Genomic DNA, 14,714 nt, shown 5'->3' with positions numbered 1-14,714 from the left:
TGAGCTTTTCCAACATACTATTCTTTATCATAACACTTTCGATGATTAAGGTTGTTTACGGTTGTCTACAGTTTCTGCTGCTTCATTCAGCTTTTTCAAAGTTCAATGGATTGTTTCGTAAGCTGGGTGCTTTTCAGAATATCAGAATGAAAGATCTTAATTCTAAGAAATAAATGTTATACATATAACTGTTGATGTAGATATGCTATGAGTTTTCAAAGTATTGATTGCTAATTCCCGGTAACTGGTATGGCAGTTCTCGTTACCAGATGCGGATGAGAATATGATGAGACTTCAATAGATAAATGTAGTGATTTGTCGGAGAGATTTAAGCCAAGGAGCAACGAGGTTGCTGGTATGTCTACTGATAATATGGTAGAATATAAAAGGTTCCCCAGTAACAACAAAAGAGCACGCATATATATCAAGATTATAATAAGGTTAATCCGAATGAAAATCGAAGTTGACTTGCCGAAGCTGTGACAAAATTGAAAAATTTTGGAAAGGGATTGCAATGTTATTTTCGGTAATAACAACGCCAAAAGAGCTAGCACAGATACGTTTTAAACGTTTACTCAGGTTCCAAGTGTTTACAGGTGTATAACTATATGTATCAATCTTTTCTTCCGTAGATGAAGTGCGGTTGGTTCGTCCTCTCGATTGAGGTGTTTTCAAAAATTATGAAAGGTTTGAACGCAGATTGTAATCGTTAAGATACAAATGATGTTTAAGACGAAATCAAGTGGCAACTTGAAGAATTGTTTAGTTTCATATGTTATAATCAATATTTTAATTCATTTTAATTGTCCAATGTTGGTAGTCCTCAGTTGATAATCCACAGTTGACAGTCCAATAATTCATATATAATTTAATATATAATATTCGAATTAATTAATACGTATCGTGACCCGTGTACATGTCTCAGACTCGATCACAACTCAAACTATATATATTATTGTATAATCAACCTCAACCCTGTATAGATAACTCGATCATTACTGCATATAGAGTGTCTATGGTGATTTCAAATAATATATATAGATGCGTCGATATGATATGTCAAAATCTTGTATACGTGTCCCGATATTTAAAGTGCATAAAATGAATAACAGAAAATAAATGACGATAATTAAAGTGCGTAAAGTAAATAACAGAAATTAAATGACGATGAATAAAATTGCGAGAATATAAATTGTGATAATTAAATTGCGGAAAATAAAATGTAACCAGTTAGCTAGAAACAGTTAGCGTGGATTCTTAACAATATTTCAATTAGTTAATTCGTTTGTTTCTAACAAATTTTATTTTGTTCAATGTTTTCTTCATTATGCCACTTGTTGGATTCTGAGAAGTCAAAATCCAAATATGATATTGAATAAAAATGGTTATTCTGTGGTGAACGGATTCGTATATCGATGAATGTAAATAGAATAGTAAATGACTGTTGAATCAGCTTCGTCGAATGTACAGTGTAACTTATTAAAGTAAAACCTAAATATTCCTCGAGTATTACCTACCCGTTAAAAATATTTTCACCATTAACAGTTTGTACGAAAGAATTTTTAATTACAATCTTTATGAAAATATATATACATCTATATTTTCTTCAGATATAATCATGAATTTAATGAGTTAATGTGATATTAATCTCATTTGATTTACCATTAGAACAAGAATATATAATCTCTAAAACATTAGAGATTACATAATCGCCATGTCGAACGAAAATAAAATAGATAGAACGATACGTAGAACGATGATTATACTCGAGGTACAGAATGAGATGTCGAAGCTGGTGATGCGGATGTTGTTGTTGGTGGTACTAATGCTGTTGGTGCTAAGGTTGGTGATGTTACTGGTGTTGGTGATACTGCTGGTGCTTGCAAATTGTGTACCGTGCTCTCTAAAGTTAACACTCGAGCTCGGAGTTCTTTAACTTCTTCTACTAACCCTGGTTGGTTATCAGTGTGAGGTAGAGATCGTATATCTTCTCTAGTTCCGTAAATGGTAGTCTCAAGACGAAAAATTCTGGCAAAAAGGGTATAAACGGTGTTGCGAACAGGTTCGCCGGTGAGCGGGTCGAGTACTCCAAGGTTAGGTGGTAGATTCGGTTCATGATATGGAGTACCTTCTTCCCTTTTTCATAGGGTGAGTATGTCATGAACCCACCCCCATTTTCTCCAGTAATCATGGTAGTTGATTGGTTGGTGTGCTCCTGTCACGCTGTCTTCGGAGTCAGAGGAACTTGGTCGATTCGTAGAGGCCATCTTACACGATCTCAGGAAAGATTTTTGGCGTAAAGAGTTTAGTGACAGCAATTGATAGTTGGATGGCATTCTCAATGCATAATTTGCATAGATATATATAGTACCAGGATCCCTTAAATTAAGGAGAAATTTACGAGAGATATCAGGCAGGGTCTACAGTAACAGATACGCTAAGATATGAATTTTGTCTATACACTATTCATGCAGTCAATGCAGTAAAACGTGTCTAGACTAAGAATAATGAGTAAGTGATTTCCTAAGGATGATAAGCAGATGATTTTCGACAAAAATGATAAGCAAAACTTTTGACATGCAGATACGGTCGAAGTCCAGACTCACTAATACATCCTAACAACTATCAGTTAGTCATACTAATGCAAGACCTGGTTCACTAAGACCACCGCTCTGATACCAACTATGAAGACCCGTCCTAATCTATTCGGACGAAGTCCATATCGATTATAAACGATTCACAACAGTTGATTACATCGCGAGGTACTTGACCTCTATATGATACATTTTACAAACATTGCATTCGTTTTTTAAAAGACAACCTTTCATTACATCGAATATATATATGTTTCATTACATTCGTTTTATTTAATATATATATGTTTTATATATATATATATATATATATATATATATATATATATATATATATATATATATATATATATATATATATATATATATATATATTCAAATAGTTATTAATGTAATTCATATATATATATATATATTTACCTATATTTATGGTAATTTAACTATTTTATTTATTGTTTTACCTTTTAGATTCTAAATTGATTAATGTGTATTTGACTACTCAAATATTATATATATTTATTTTCACACATTTGTTCGTGAATCGTCGAGAGCAGTCAAAAGGTAATTGATTACGTGAACACAGTTCAAAGTTTTTGAAACATCAACATTACAGTCTTTGCTTATCGTATCGAAATCATATAAGATTAAGTTTAAATTTGGTAGGAAATTCCCAGGTCATCACAAAGCTCCCTATTTATAGTTCTCAGAATATTCGTGGTGTGCGGATTGTCTTATTATCCGCACTGACTTTGCGGAAAGAACCCGCAATCTTTATTAATGTTAGTCATAGAAGCACGATTTGCAAATGGTATATATACGGATACAGGTGTAACATCCCGCATTTTTCCGTTAAATTACTTTAACGCCCGTCTTTTTCTTTTTAATTAATACCCTTCGTATCTAGATTCGTATCCTTTGTTATGTAACATTTTAAATATTCTCGTTGTTGGAAGATAACGTCTCCCGTACTCTCGTGTAATTTAAATTATTCGATCGGTTAAATCCCGCACCCGCTTCTAAACTCGAGGGACTAAAATTGACACGGGGCAAACTAGTTGACTAGGTCAACTAGTCCACCCCAATCACCACCATTCAACCATCTCCCTCTCTCTCTCTTTCTCTCTAGCAAGAACACACACACAAACCCCAACTTCATAAAATCATCATCTAAATTCGGGATTGGAAGCAAACTTCAAAACAAATTACATTTTCGTGATCCTCTCTTCATCCTCTACATTTTGGTACCAATTTCATCGAGTTTGGGTAACTTTCTAAAAACTCTAGATTTCTATAAATTCGTGTTTTTGACTTGAAATTGTGTTAGTTAGTGTCTATGGCTCGTGTCTAGCATTAATGTATGTTTTGTTTGCTCGATTTGTCGATTGGGAGTAACTAGTATGAACTTTGAAATGGGTGTGCTTAATCTTTGATTTTGGATGAGTAAATGTTGTTTAATTGTTAAAGTTCATGTATTAAATGTGTTACTAGCATCATTAGCTTCAATTTGATGTGTAGGTTGATTAAGAAAACTTCAAAAACCCGATTAAGGATTTTGTGATGTTTGACTAGGGTTTGATAGACTTTGAAACGAACTTTTGATGCGTTGAATACTTGTTAATGTTGTTAGTAAGTGTTTAGATGCAATGTATGCTTAATTACCTTCGAAACGGCATATCGTATGTGTAAATTGGATTCCCGAATCATAAACTACGTTTTACAAACTTGAAACTTTGAAAATGGACTTTTAATGATCACTTGATGAGTTTTCGGCTATTATAAATGATGTTTTTGTTTGGTGAAACATGTTTAGTTGTGTTCCTTGTCAAAAGAGCTTTCCAACGGTATAAGATACGTCTTCTAGTTGTTTACGGTTTGAGTTTTGCGTTTGTTTGAAAATTGACCAAGTCTTGAACAAGTGAAACAGGCCTGGGACCAGGCCACGGCCATTGTCGCGGCGCGACAGGCCTGGCCGCGGCGCGGCATAAGCCGTGCCCAGCTTCTGTCTCCAATGTCCGTTTCACGTGAAATGTTTGCCATGTTTTAGACTTCCAATTCGCATGCAACTTGTTCTAACATGCTTATATATGAATAACTAGCATAGAAAATTTGTCCGAGACCCGACCCGAACATGTTGACTTTTTCGTTGACTTTGACCCGACCAAGTTTGACTTTTTGTCAAACTTAATCAATTAATTATGCAATCTTCCTAACATGCTTTTATACTTGTATCTTGCATGAAACTTGACAATTTGCTTCACATGCTACATAATCGAGTCGTGTCGAGCCATAGGACTAATTGAACAACTTTGACCCTTCGTGACTACCGTTATTGATACAACCTATTTTTTTAGGTCGAGACTAGCGTTGTTCTTTACGCACGTTACTTGTTGAAGTACTTATTTACTCTTGCAATCAAAGGTGAGATCATAGTCCCACTTTTACTCTTTTTGAACTTATATTTGGGATGAGAAAACATAAACGATTCTTTTGAACTAAGTGAACACAAGAACGGGAAAACAAACATTCTACATACGAGTTTAGAACAAAAATCCTCAATTCGATTATCATTAGTTACACTTGCCGGGTGTAAGCGAGAACTTATGTTATATGGCCATATGGGTTGACAACCCTCATCCTTGACGGTTCGCTACCGTCTACGGATGAAATATATTTTCGAGAATCAGTGTTTGTTCTAGCACTAAGTGATGGGGTATACAATGGAAGGAATGTTAAGCTTTGATAATTGGGTGCTCGTGAAACAAACTTTTGGAATGTATTACTATTATTTCATTGATGCAAATCTTGTGGTTCACTTGTACTTACTTACTTAAACCTACGATTTCACCAACGTTTTCGTTGACAGATTTCTATGTTTTTCTCAGGTCTTGCACGATATGTGAAACATGCTTCCGCTTACTATTTGATACTTGCATCCGATGTCGAGTATACATGCATTTCATGGAGCGTCTTTTGACTTTACTTTAAACCGTGTCGCCTAGATTTCAATCGTATCTATAACGTTGTAACTTAACTTTTGGTCGAACAATTCTTGTAAACCTTGAAACAATCTTTATTTTGAAATGAAGGCGACATATTTTGGTCAAACGTTATCTTAAAGACTTATAATCAGGTAATGGGACCCACGTAGCCGACGCCGTCACTTGACGATTTGTCGGGGTCGCTACAGGTGGTATCAGAGCCTTGGTTGTAGGGATTTAGAGTTCATTTGTGTTCATCCCGAGTCATAGGGTACATAGGTGAATCTAGACTACAACCGGCATATAGACTGAAGTAGGAATTATTTGACTAATTGTGCATTTATACTCGAACTCTTCTATCATATCTAACTCGTATTCGATCTTGATCTTACGTTGATAAATTTTGTTGGTGCGCCACCTTGACTTTATGAAGTAATGTTAAATGCACATGAGAATCAGGGTAATATAATTTCCGGGATTATATTACGGTGATTCACATGGACGTTCCGACATTATGACATAGAGAATTTAAGGCGAGTCAAGGAAAATTTTCTCTCTATCCTTATTCCATGCCACGGTTAGTATTGTTGAAAATACTAACCAACGATATTCTTGTCTCATGAAGGAACAATGGCTCACCAAGGTCAACACAATACTCCTCTCGAAACTCTAGAACAAGCTCTTCAACGAATGATAACCACCGCCGTGGGTACGGCCGTGGCCGATCACTTTTCTAACAACAACAATCATGGAGCCGGTAATTCAATCGAAGGTTGCTCCTACAAGAACTTCATGAAGTACAATCCTCCCACCTTCGATGGAACCGGGGGACCGGTTACTCTCACCCGATGGTTTGAACAAATGGAGACCGTTTTTAACACAAGCGGTTGTCGAGACCAAGATAAGGTCAAGTTTTCCACCCTCACTTTCACCGGTATTGCTCTCTCATGGTGGAACACGTATGTACAATTAGTGGGAAGCGATGAAGCCCACACACTCTCTTGGACCGAATTAAGAGAAAGAATGATCACCGAATACTTCCCGCGCGACGAGACTCGAAGGCTCGAACAGGGTCTAAGGAATTTAAAAACGGCCGGAAATGACCTCAAGGCTTATAATCAACGGTTTACCGAACTAGTCTCGATGTGTCCAATTCTCATGACTCCCGAATCCCTAAGAGTCGAACTTTACATGGATGGCCTCCCTAAGAGCATTCAACACAAGGTAATGACATCTCAACCCACTAACCTACAAGAGGCTTTAACAATGGCCCGCCAAGCCTTAGAAACGGTGAATGAAATGGAAGCACCGGCACCAATGGTCGAGAACCACCCGAGTAACAACAAAAGAACATGGGAAGCCTCTCAATCAAGCAACCACAACAATAACAACAACCCCGCCAAGAAGCCTTTTACCTCCAACGACAAGAAAGGCTATGCCGGAAAACTGCCTTTTTGTGACGAATGCCACAAGCATCACTTTGAAGGATGTGGCAGGTTTCGCCACCGGCGCCAAGGACCCGTCGCTCGAAAGATGCCCAACGCACACAGAACGGGTGCTTGCTTCGAATGTGGCCAACTGGGTCATTTTAGGAATGTGTGCCCAAATAAGAAAATCAACCCCAACGCACGCCGTTGAACCTTCGACATCGACACCAAGGATGCCCGGAACGACGATGGACTAGTAACGGGTACGTTTCTTCACAACAAACCGTATATTTCATACTTGTTCGATTCGATTACCGCTAGACGTTTTATAACCAAGGATTTGACTCATGCTCTTTATATTCCACCTCTTTCCCCCAGATACTACTTAGACGATTTAAGTGACCGACGGAAAAATATTGTGTGCCTATAAATTTTATTGGAGGAAATACGTTAAGACTTTTGACTTGACACCTATAGAACTAGGGAGCTCGGAACCTATTCGTTAAAAAAAAAAAAAAAAAAAAAAAAAATGTTTCCCCATCATCTTGTATAGATTATTGTGAACTGAGTAATTTTCGGTTGGAAACCGATACCCTCTCCCTCGCATCCATGACCTCATGATTATTTGCACGAATCCCGTATGTTCCAAATCGACCTCCGTTCCGGTTATCATCAATTGGGGGTTAAGTGAGACGATGTCTCCTAAGCCACTTTCCGAACTCGCAACGTTAGTTGTAAATCTCTCTTAGTACCGCTTGATTTATTTAGGGCTCGCCCGTATCCATAAACCTCTTGAACCGCGTATGCAAATTCATATAGACTAATCTGTTATCGTATTTATAGATGACATCTTAACTTATTTAAGTAAAGAAGGAAAACGAACAACATCACCATCTTACGCTCGAACTTTTGAGAAAAGAGCAACTTTATACCAAATTCTCCGAGTGAGAATTTCTGTTGAACGAAGTCCAATTTTCTAGACCATGAAGTTAATGGTCAAGGCATTACAATCAATCTCGAAATCAAGCCACATGTAATCAGGAAACTCTCCCAACTCAGACTTGTATTCGTAAAAATCTTAGATCTCACCGGTTGTTACCGAAGATTCATTTCTGACTTTTCTCGTATTACACGACTTTAATCTCTCCGCGATCGAACCTTGAGCGTGATTCTTCACACCAACATTTCTAGCTAAATTCGTACAACACCAGATGGGACTCAAATATGGAAATATTTCTACTTGGACGCCGAAAGGCATACTCCCTCGACTCGAAATCAACGGGACGGAAATTCGTTATTTTGCACGAAGAATTCGAATACTAAATTGTGGATCCGATCAATATTCTTGTCATCACGTACCACACTACATACCTCTGTTATTTCACCGTTACCGTCTGATATTACTGGAAATTAAGATAACACACAATCCAACGATACTTCACTCTTCTTTGACTTAACGCCCTTGTGTTTCTGATAATCGGTCAACTATTATTCAACCCCGAACTATACAACTACGTGTACTACCTCGTTTCTCTTTCAGACTTCAACTTTTGACAACTAGAGGCACGTTATAGCAACCTCGAGATGTAAACTCATCCTATTCTAAGTCCTCATTTCACTACTATCTTTACCGTTCGCATTTCCGTTTAAAGAAACTCCTTGTAACATTTCTCCATGGATAGAGAAACTCCTCATATTACATAAGTATTCGCCACGAGGGTGAATAGTCCTAACGAACATTTTTCGAACCCTAACTAACTTGTTCAAACGTATCTTAAGAGATTCTATTCCAACACGGTGTATCTTTGTCAATTATTCTGTATCGAAATACTCGTTTCACTTCTAGTTTTACAAGAAACCTTAGGAACCTGCTTAGACATGAGTACCGCGTACCACCCACAAACTGACGAACCGAGCAAACGAACGATTTACGTCTTGGAAAGACATCTCACAAACTCGTATTGTCACCTTTAGTAGATCACTCTTACAACAGTAGTTACCACTCGTGTGTTCACGCGCACTTTTCGAAACCTTATATGACCGCTAATGTCATACCCCTGTTCATTTAACCAAAGCATCAACCACCGAAATCTGAACTCCATCAAGAAACAACAATTGAGATCGTTCAAGTCCGAGAAGGGCTCGAGGCAACCCATTGTCGCCAGAAGAGTTATACCAAACTTAGATGAAAACCTCACAAAATCCCTGTGTGTAACAGTGTAATATTGAGAAACCGCACCTTGGAAGGGTGTAATTCATTTTGGGAAATCGAGAAAAGGATATATCCGCAATATTGAACTTTATGAAACCTTGGGGCGTATTGGAACCGCTTCCTACCGTTTAGAACTTCCGACTCAATTAAGTTTCCGTTTACCCTACATTTCGTGTAACAAACTTAGAAACGTGTCCTGCGGAACAGGAACATGCAATCCTGCTGGATACATCAACTATCGATGACAAACTTCTCTTCATAGGAAAACCAGTTGAAACCGGAGATCGTAAAAACCGAACCTTAATGCAACGTAAAACCCTGACTATCCAAATTCATGAGAACCCTCAAGAACGTACCTTCACTTATTCGTAGAACTGACAACGTAAAGTCTCGAGTAAGAGATATCGACTACTACTTCCAACTAAATTTCGGGACGAAATTTCTTTTGAGGTGTGGATAATGTAACATCCCGCATTTTTCCGTTAAATTACTTTAACGCCCGTCTTTTTCTTTTTAATTAATACCCTTCGTATCTAGATTCGTATCCTTTGTTATGTAACATTTTAAATATTCTCGTTGTTGGAAGATAACGTCTCCCGTACTCTCGTGTAATTTAAATTATTCGATCGGTTAAATCCCGCACCCGCTTCTAAACTCGAGGGACTAAAATTGACACGGGGCAAACTAGTTGACTAGGTCAACTAGTCCACCCCAATCACCACCATTCAACCATCTCCCTCTCTCTCTCTTTCTCTCTAGCAAGAACACACACACAAACCCCAACTTCATAAAATCATCATCTAAATTCGGGATTGGAAGCAAACTTCAAAACAAATTACATTTTCGTGATCCTCTCTTCATCCTCTACATTTTGGTACCAATTTCATCGAGTTTGGGTAACTTTCTAAAAACTCTAGATTTCTATAAATTCGTGTTTTTGACTTGAAATTGTGTTAGTTAGTGTCTATGGCTCGTGTCTAGCATTAATGTATGTTTTGTTTGCTCGATTTGTCGATTGGGAGTAACTAGTATGAACTTTGAAATGGGTGTGCTTAATCTTTGATTTTGGATGAGTAAATGTTGTTTAATTGTTAAAGTTCATGTATTAAATGTGTTACTAGCATCATTAGCTTCAATTTGATGTGTAGGTTGATTAAGAAAACTTCAAAAACCCGATTAAGGATTTTGTGATGTTTGACTAGGGTTTGATAGACTTTGAAACGAACTTTTGATGCGTTGAATACTTGTTAATGTTGTTAGTAAGTGTTTAGATGCAATGTATGCTTAATTACCTTCGAAACGGCATATCGTATGTGTAAATTGGATTCCCGAATCATAAAATACGTTTTACGAACTTGAAACTTTGAAAATGGACTTTTAATGATCACTTGATGAGTTTTCGGCTATTATAAATGATGTTTTTGTTTGGTGAAACATGTTTAGTTGTGTTCCTTGTCAAAAGAGCTTTCCAACGGTATAAGATACGTCTTCTAGTTGTTTACGGTTTGAGTTTTGCGTTTGTTTGAAAATTGACCAAGTCTTGAACAAGTGAAACAGGCCTGGGACCAGGCCACGGCCATTGTCGCGGCGCGACAGGCCTGGCCGCGGCGCGGCATAAGCCGTGCCCAGCTTCTGTCTCCAATGTCCGTTTCACGTGAAATGTTTGCCATGTTTTAGACTTCCAATTCGCATGCAACTTGTTCTAACATGCTTATATATGAATAACTAGCATAGAAAATTTGTCCGAGACCCGACCCGAACATGTTGACTTTTTCGTTGACTTTGACCCGACCAAGTTTGACTTTTTGTCAAACTTAATCAATTAATTATGCAATCTTCCTAACATGCTTTTATACTTGTATCTTGCATGAAACTTGACAATTTGCTTCACATGCTACATAATCGAGTCGTGTCGAGCCATAGGACTAATTGAACAACTTTGACCCTTCGTGACTACCGTTATTGATACAACCTATTTGTTTAGGTCGAGACTAGCGTTGTTCTTTACGCACGTTACTTGTTGAAGTACTTATTTACTCTTGCAATCAAAGGTGAGATCATAGTCCCACTTTTACTCTTTTTGAACTTATATTTGGGATGAGAAAACATAAACGATTCTTTTGAACTAAGTGAACACAAGAACGGGAAAACAAACATTCTACATACGAGTTTAGAACAAAAATCCTCAATTCGATTATCATTAGTTACACTTGCCGGGTGTAAGCGAGAACTTATGTTATATGGCCATATGGGTTGACAACCCTCATCCTTGACGGTTCGCTACCGTCTACGGATGAAATATATTTTCGAGAATCAGTGTTTGTTCTAGCACTAAGTGATGGGGTATACAATGGAAGGAATGTTAAGCTTTGATAATTGGGTGCTCGTGAAACAAACTTTTGGAATGTATTACTATTATTTCATTGATGCAAATCTTGTGGTTCACTTGTACTTACTTACTTAAACCTATGATTTCACCAATGTTTTCGTTGACAGATTTCTATGTTTTTCTCAGGTCTTGCACGATATGTGAAACATGCTTCCGCTTACTATTTGATACTTGCATCCGATGTCGAGTATACATGCATTTCATGGAGCGTCTTTTGACTTTACTTTAAACCGTGTCGCCTAGATTTCAATCGTATCTATAACGTTGTAACTTAACTTTTGGTCGAACAATTCTTGTAAACCTTGAAACAATCTTTATTTTAAAATGAAGGCGGCATATTTTGGTCAAACGTTATCTTAAAGACTTATAATCAGGTAATGGGACCCACGTAGCTGACGCCGTCACTTGACGATTTGTCGGGGTCGCTACAACAGGGGCAGGAGCAGATATCGTTTATGAACATTAATTTGTACAATTTTTGGATCAAGTAAAAAAAATGATAAAAGAATCTTTAGTACCATTGGCAAGTTTTACAAGTGAACCATCCTGGCCAGAGGGAAAGCATAACTCTAGAAGTAGTTTTAGGAAGCGCACCATATAAAAGAACGGCTAACATAGAATTTCTAGTTGTAAAGGTAAATTTGCAATATAATATCATATTAGGACAATCTGCAATGATTAATTTGGAGCTGTAACGTCAATGGTGCATGGAATGATGAAATTCCTCTCACCAGCAGGAATAACAACTTTATACACAACACGTAGAAGAGCAATCGAGTGTACACAAGTTTACTGCACGACAGTAACACCTATAATACATGAAGAGTATCTCCTAATACTTTATTTCTAGAATATAAAATCTGTAACACCCTCGGACCGGTCCTAGATGTAAGATTACTAGTTTGCCCTTAGATTTTGTTTAAGTGTGCTTAATATGCTTTTATTGTAATTATACATTTATAATTATCTGATTATTGGGTGAAGACCAGTTTGTGAGAAGGATCACAGAACAGGTTTGTTTATTTAATTTGAACTCCGTTAGAGCTGCCTAATAAAGTACGAAAGAAATCAGATAACTGATAAATACATGTGCGTGGTGGGGTATGTGTTTTAAAACACATATGAGTGTGTCAACAACTCCCTTTCTCATTCTTTCCAGAAAATTCCCCAAAACTCTCCCGTAGATAACACTCTCACTAATTTGAAACCTTAATCATCCATTCTCGTTTTTGGAGCTTGATTTGTGTCAGAAATCATTTCTAGTGTTGTTTGTAACTCGATTGAAACGCCCTAATTTCCATAAAAAAATTTATTTTTATTTTTTTAAAAAACATATATAATTTCTTTTACAATGCACGGCGCGCCAAAAAACTAAGCGACGCTCAGTACAACACAAACTGACACCAGTAAAGACCTTAGTTTCAACCTTCAAATTTCACTATAATGCGCGGCGCGTACGAAATTTGTGTGACGCGTAATTAAACAGAAACAAACTTCTAAAATGTTTAAGACAACTCACATCAACACACGTTATACTACGCGGTGCGCGCAATATATGCGCACCGCGCAGTACACCTGATTCAGTACCTGCAGATGATAAAACTTATTTTGACCCAAACTACATCAATGATGGACATCCGCCCCCGATTACCAAAGCTTAAAATTATGAATACGAGGTCAAATGATTAAGGGAATAATATGGTCGCAAAAGGAGATCTGAGCAGTCGCCGAAAAAAAAACGTGTGACGTCGAAAAATGAATATACTTTGTCGATGTGACGACCCGGAAATTTCTGACTAAATTTAAACTTGATCTTTATATGATTTCGACACGATAAGCAAAGTCTATAAAGTTAAATCTCAAAAATGTTGAATTGTAGTTTATGAAATCATTTGACCTTCGACCAGTTTCGACGATTCACGAACAATTAATTGTAACTTGATATGTGTATGTATATATATATATAAATAATAATTGGGAAACATAATTTTAAATAGTGTAGGTGGTTGTTACTAAAATTTATTTATGTAAAGTAAAATAAAAACAGATATTATAATGATTATTATCTATATTTGTAAATAAAGTGTATTGAAAATATATATATAGTTTCGAATTTATTTGGAAAATGATAGTAACACTCAATTAGCATTCGATTGATAATAAACAAGTTATAAACGAACTTATGTGATTTTAATATAAACGGTGATCCGAAAATGAGCTATATAAATTTTAGTCTTATTAAAAATGTATTTAGGAACTATTTGTTAAGTTTTAACATTTTTTTATATTTTACCCAGTATTGAGAGGGACAGTTGATGTAATTTTTATTTAACAAATTAAGGATCGAATTTTTATTTAATAAATAAATATAGTTAATCTAAAAATTTGGGATTTTCCGAAGACTTTTATCCGTCACTATTTGACAACGGAGTACGAAATTTATTCCGCGAAAGACGATGGCTAATATTATCACACAGTTATACATTTATATTATATTGATTGAGTTATGATCCGTGAACTTAATAATTAAAGTGATTATTACTGTATTTGTAAGTATACATATATTTGATGCATATTATTGTCATCCACCACCTACCGAATCCAATCCATCTGTCTATCTATGTCTCCATTCACCACATGTGAATTTTATATATTATTATTATTATTATTATTATTATTATTATTATTATTATTATTATTATTATTATTATTATTATTATTATTATTATTATTATTATTATTATTATTATTATTATTATTATTATTATTATTATTATTATTTAACATATTATATATATGTATATCAAGAGTTTGAGAGAGTACACAAATCAGCTTCACCAAAACTCGATCACCATCTCTCACCACCATACAACCTCTATCCTCCAACACCGGAGAACCACCATAACCCGGCCACCTCGATCACCTTCACCCTTGAACACCCATCTTCTTCTCTTGCTTCTTGTTTTCTGTCCGACCCATTTAAGCACCATAAATCCACCACCTTGAAAACGTTACCATTTATCAAACTAATGCAGTCGTAATACTATTCATGTTCCGTTGAAAAAGCACACGCACACCACCTCCTAACAACCTACAACCTTCCACTATACTAAA

This window comes from Rutidosis leptorrhynchoides, chromosome 8 (assembly GCF_046630445.1).
Source record: "Rutidosis leptorrhynchoides isolate AG116_Rl617_1_P2 chromosome 8, CSIRO_AGI_Rlap_v1, whole genome shotgun sequence".
Lineage (NCBI taxonomy): Eukaryota > Viridiplantae > Streptophyta > Magnoliopsida > Asterales > Asteraceae > Rutidosis > Rutidosis leptorrhynchoides.
The sequence above is the reverse complement of the archived record's forward strand: the minus strand, read 5'-3'. Positions refer to the sequence as shown.